The sequence below is a fragment of the Penaeus chinensis genome, chromosome 19, assembly GCF_019202785.1.
Source record: "Penaeus chinensis breed Huanghai No. 1 chromosome 19, ASM1920278v2, whole genome shotgun sequence".
NCBI lineage: Eukaryota > Metazoa > Arthropoda > Malacostraca > Decapoda > Penaeidae > Penaeus > Penaeus chinensis.
Genome location: NC_061837.1, coordinates 4,287,882 through 4,292,881, shown reverse-complemented (window position 1 = coordinate 4,292,881; position 5,000 = coordinate 4,287,882). Strand labels below are relative to the sequence as shown.

The 5,000-nt window shown below is 32.5% G+C and overlaps 1 protein-coding gene across 9 annotated transcripts in view; it reads left to right on the top strand.

Annotated features, from left to right (window-relative positions):
- LOC125035133 (H(+)/Cl(-) exchange transporter 5-like) overlaps nt 1–5,000 on the top strand; it is a 41,854-nt gene that overhangs the window by 7,519 nt on the left and 29,335 nt on the right. Inside the window, exon 1 of one of the 9 annotated variants that reach the window (XM_047627314.1) lies at nt 1–28. This exon is cut by the window's left edge and continues 195 nt beyond it. The exons of the other annotated variants lie outside the window; for them this stretch is intronic. The gene's annotated coding sequence lies outside the window, so the exon portion shown is untranslated. The remainder of the gene's footprint in view (nt 29–5,000) is intronic. 9 annotated transcript variants of the gene reach the window in all.

The window sequence follows — 5,000 nt, the reverse complement described above, 5'->3', positions numbered from 1 at the left end:
ATCTAGCCGTGGAGCAGTCAGGCTGAAAGTAAGAAAGAGGGCATTTGCAATTGACATGTTTATGAATATGCCAAACTGATGGACGTTTATTTATGTAGCTTTATTTGTGTTTTTCCTCTCTATTTTGTTGATATAGTATGATGATTTTCAATTTTCCGCCATGGTCATTATATTTTACATTGTTTTTTTTATTACTATTATAATTATCATTATTATTATTGTCATTGTTATTATTATATTATTATTATTAATATAATTAATTATCATTATTGTTATTATTACCTTTTATTATTATTATTATTATTATTATTATTATTATTACTATTAATATTATTATTACTACTATTATTACTATTATTATTATTATTATTATTATTATTATTATTATTATTTTTATTATTATTAATAGTATTATTGTTAGTATATCTTATTATCATAATTATTATTGTTATTGTCATCGTTATTAGTATTGCCATCATCATTATTGTTGTTGTTTCAATACCATTACTATTACTAATGCTGTTACTACCATAGCTGGTATTGATATTATTGATTTTATTACTCTGAAAAGAACCCAGTATGACATGTTCAAAGTATTAGAATTTACAAATTAATACTTCCTTTTCATTTTGATTGTGTGTGTGTGTGTGTGTGTGTGTGTGTGTGTGTGTGTGTGTGTGTGTGTGTGTGTGTGTGTGTGTGTGTAAGTAATTTAGATGTATAAAAAGAGATTAAAAAGCAGACTCATTATCTCTTTTTTGGGAAAATAATAGTTTGAATCAAAGGCTAAATGTAGTTATAAATTATACTGAATCTGTATGTTATACATAAAGTAAACAGTAAATATAAATTAAAGCCTTGTAGATCCTGTTTAGATTTTGTTGTGTTAAGAGCATTATAATTGTGCTCAAAATCAGGAAATATGCACAGATTAGTAGTTTTGATTTTATAATTATTTTTTTCATTATTTTGATTGTCTTAATACTTTCATTGTTTCACTTTTGTTAAATGTTATTGTAGTTTGTGTGTATATGTGAGCAATGCTTGTGTTTGATCCAAGTCATGGTTGACGGTTTGGTGTAATCTGCTTAAGGTCTTCCTTAACAGATCTGAAGCTCGTAGAAGCTCTCTGGATTATACCGTGTGGGGTGCACAACCATGATGTAGCATTAATGAGTCTTGGAGAATAAGCGCAGCAGGGATGTAGGGAGCTTAGATTGAGTGAGTTGAGGTTGGACTGCATTTCTCTCTGGACTTTGTGTGCGTGGATGTGATTTTCTGTCCAGGGTTGACGTGGGTGAGGAGCTCGTGAGGGTGGCTGGGAACCTGTAGGGTCTTGAGGCCTGTTGTCCAAGGTTAGGAGGGGCTACCACTCAGCATTATAGCTGTACTTCCTTTGATTGAGGATATTAACTGAGCTCTTGCAAGTTAGGGTTAATGTGATATCTAATGTGGGGGGTAATTGTGATCATGTTTGAGAGTGTTATGTCAGTTGGTCATGATAATTCAGTGGGTCACTTAAGGGTACTGTCTCCCTTTTAAACAGCCCTAGATGTATGTTTTAGTATATATCGGATACAAATAATTTTTTGAGAATTTTCTGCTGTCATAAGTATCCCCCAAGCTTTTGATTAAAAGGATGGGGATTATTTTACCCCACTTGAACTACCCTGCTAAAGAAAGTGAACTTTTATGTTTTGTTTAGGAATGGAGCATTGCACTAGATATATTTGTTAAAAATACTGTGTTGGTACATAGAATTAAGACGTATTTCCATAAAAAAGAGTCATTTCCAATCAATTGCTTAATTTGGGACGAATTTCAACAAAAACGGCTTTAACATGATCAAGAACTTCAAGTAAGGTTTCTTCAATGTGTACTATATTTGTACTGTAGTTTGGTAAATCCCCCAATTTATTTTGGTGGTATTTCTAATCAATTCACATTATACCCAAAATTGTATTTTTTGTTTTTCTGTTTTTATTATTATTTTTTTTAATGTGTGTTTGATGAAAATGGGTATTGTAAAATGGGAATTATGTTAATTTCTTCTATACACTTTCCTGTAAATTATGGTTATAAATTTGTAATTTCCTTCGTATTGCTAGGCTGTGGAAGATTTTGAATTTAGGTCATTTATTTTTTATAATTTCAAGTACAAGAAGAATGCCTTTTCTCCAAAGAATATTTGATTTGGTTATTCCCTCAGTACAGGAGGTCCCCATTATTTTTTTTTAGTATGGACCAGAAAAATACAAAGTACTAATAATCGGTGAATAGTGATACTTGATATCCCTTAGCAAGACATTATAAAAGTGTGATGTGGTGCAGGACTGTGATGTGCAGTGATTTGCATATAGTCAGTTTGTATATTTGTTTAAAACAATAATAAATAGAGTAATGCCTACATTTCTAAGAAAGAAAGGTCAATACAAAAGAGAAATGGATATATCCGATGGTGGGAAACATGGTGTACTTATTACTTACAGCACACAAGTTTGTCGGAATGGCTTCGGGCATGTGGCAGGGGGGATTTAATCTGCCTTCACTCTATTTTATTAATTCCACCATATCTTGGGTCAACACAATTTGCTGATATTTGGCTTTGGGTAGGTTTATGTCAGCCATTGTCCATGAATGAGTCTAGGAGGTAAATCATCATAGTACACAATAATACCAGAGAGCGCACTGGTCTTGGCTTATTTCGGTGGCTGGAAATTAGACATTTGCTCACATACACTACAGTTCTCCTTAGCATTAATACAAACTTTCAGATTTGGGTACATAAAATTATCCTGGAATTCAAGTCCTCTTTTTTAAAGTTAGGTGGTACAAACATACATACATAAATTCAATTAACAATATATCCAAAAAATGTCAGCAGTAAATAAGTGAAATGACAAATAATGGGGATTCCCTGTATTTGGAAGAATATGTACACGTATATATTATTGTATGATATATGTTATAGCTAAGAATATTATGATAGATTATGTAGGATGAAGTTATTAGGTTATTCTATTTTTTAAGTTCATTATGACCAATATCTTGCAGTCAGAATCATTATGTACATGCCTGCATATCTGCTATCTTTTTTTAAAGTACAGTGTTTTGCTGTCATAAAATAAAGCTAGACCTCCTTTAAGTATTTGTTCAAAAGATTTGGCATCCAAATTCTCAAATTCTATCTTTTTGGTAATTTAATGATTTTTTTCCTCCTCATTCAGAGCCCTTTGTATGCAATTGCCTTTTACTTCTAGCAAATCTGTCATGTGTGAAAAAAGGCAGGTTTTTTTTAATTTAAGAATTCCTGATTTTGGAGTATTTCTTTTAAAAAATATATGGAAAAGTAAAAGTGAAATAGAAAAGTAAAAAAAGATATGTTGTAGATATATTTCTCATCTGCTAAGAAATGAAATGAGACAAAGATATACTTCCAAACCCTGACCCCCCCCCCCCCCTAAGTGAATTTTTGAGGGCTCCTATTTGAAAGAAAAGGAAGATATCAGTTTGTAAATTCAAGCTCAAAAAAAAAAAAGAAAAAAAAATTGGGGGGAATGGATACAGACCTCTCAAGTTAATCAGTTAGTCACTTAAACAATGGATTGGTGTATTGTTTATTAGGTTAAACGGCTTCAATAGTAGTGAGCTAATAGACCAGTTTATAGGTAAATTAGTTATATCATTTTGAAAATTTGAAAGTAAAGCATAATTTAGTTTAGAATGAAGATGGTTGTTTGTGGTCTGAATATGTAATCCTGTGTTTGTTTGTTTGTTTTTCGTTTCTCATTCTTTCATTCTCTCTATTCTGAGCCCTTTAGAGATAAAGAAAATGGTCATAAAAGAGAAATATTTGAAGATTAATTAAGAGTGTTTCAGATCTCTGTGTTTTTTTGTTTTTTTTTAGTGTATCTGGAAAGGGAGTTTCACCCTTATATGATTGGCAGTTTTTTATGACTGTTAAAATTATAGACCAAACATACAAGGGTATGCACAGCCGAAGATGCTCTCAGACCGTCTATATATTCGGCCGAAGAGAACTTTCGGACACACAAACCCTCATATAAGCAGTAGTAGTAGCATTGGTGTTCGTAGAAGTAGCAGTTGAGAAGATGATAATATAAGTAGCAGCGATATAGGAAATGTGATGTGATTTTTGTTGTTATTATCATTACTATTGTTAGTATTATATGTATATATCAAAACCATTATCAGCATTACTATTGTTATTCATATTAAGGCCAGTGTTAATTTTTCCTCTTCTTGAAAGGTAAGGTTTTATATTAATCATATTTTCATTTTTCATTTTCCCTTGGATGCCCGTATTCCTCTCTTCAGTCAGAAGCACATCATTTTTACTACTGACACAGATACATTGAGGTTGTGCCAGTGTCAGAGTTGACTTGAGAGAGAGAGAGAAAGAAAGAAAGAAAGAAAGAAAGAAAGAAAGAAAGAAAGAAAGAAAGAAAGAAAGAAAGAAAGAAAGAAAGAAAGCGAGAGAGAGAGAGAGAGAGAGAGAGAGAGAGAGAGAGAGAGAGAGAGAGAGAGAGAGAGAGAGAGAGAGAGAGAGAGAGAGAGAGAGAGAGAGAGAGCATTTAATTTTATTGCCATACTAGCAATTGGAGAAAGAGAGACGAGAGAGAAACAGACAGAGAGACAGAGGGACAGAGAGACATAGAGACAGAGAAACAGAGAGAGACAGAGAGACATAGAGACATAGAGACATAGAGACATAGAGACATAGAGACATAGAGAGACAGAGACAGAGAGAGTGAGTGAATGAGTTTCATTTTATTATACTCATACACACACATACATGCCATGTTTTCGCGTTTTTTTTCTGTTTTCGCTTCCTTTTTGCATTTTATATGGATTGAATGTTATGCCCCTTTTTCTTGAATGTTTCTTATTGGCCTGATTGTGAATGTCCGTCCTATGCGAATGATGCTAATGATGCTGGAGTGTGGAGAAATTGTGGAGATATTTCTCTCTCTCTCTCT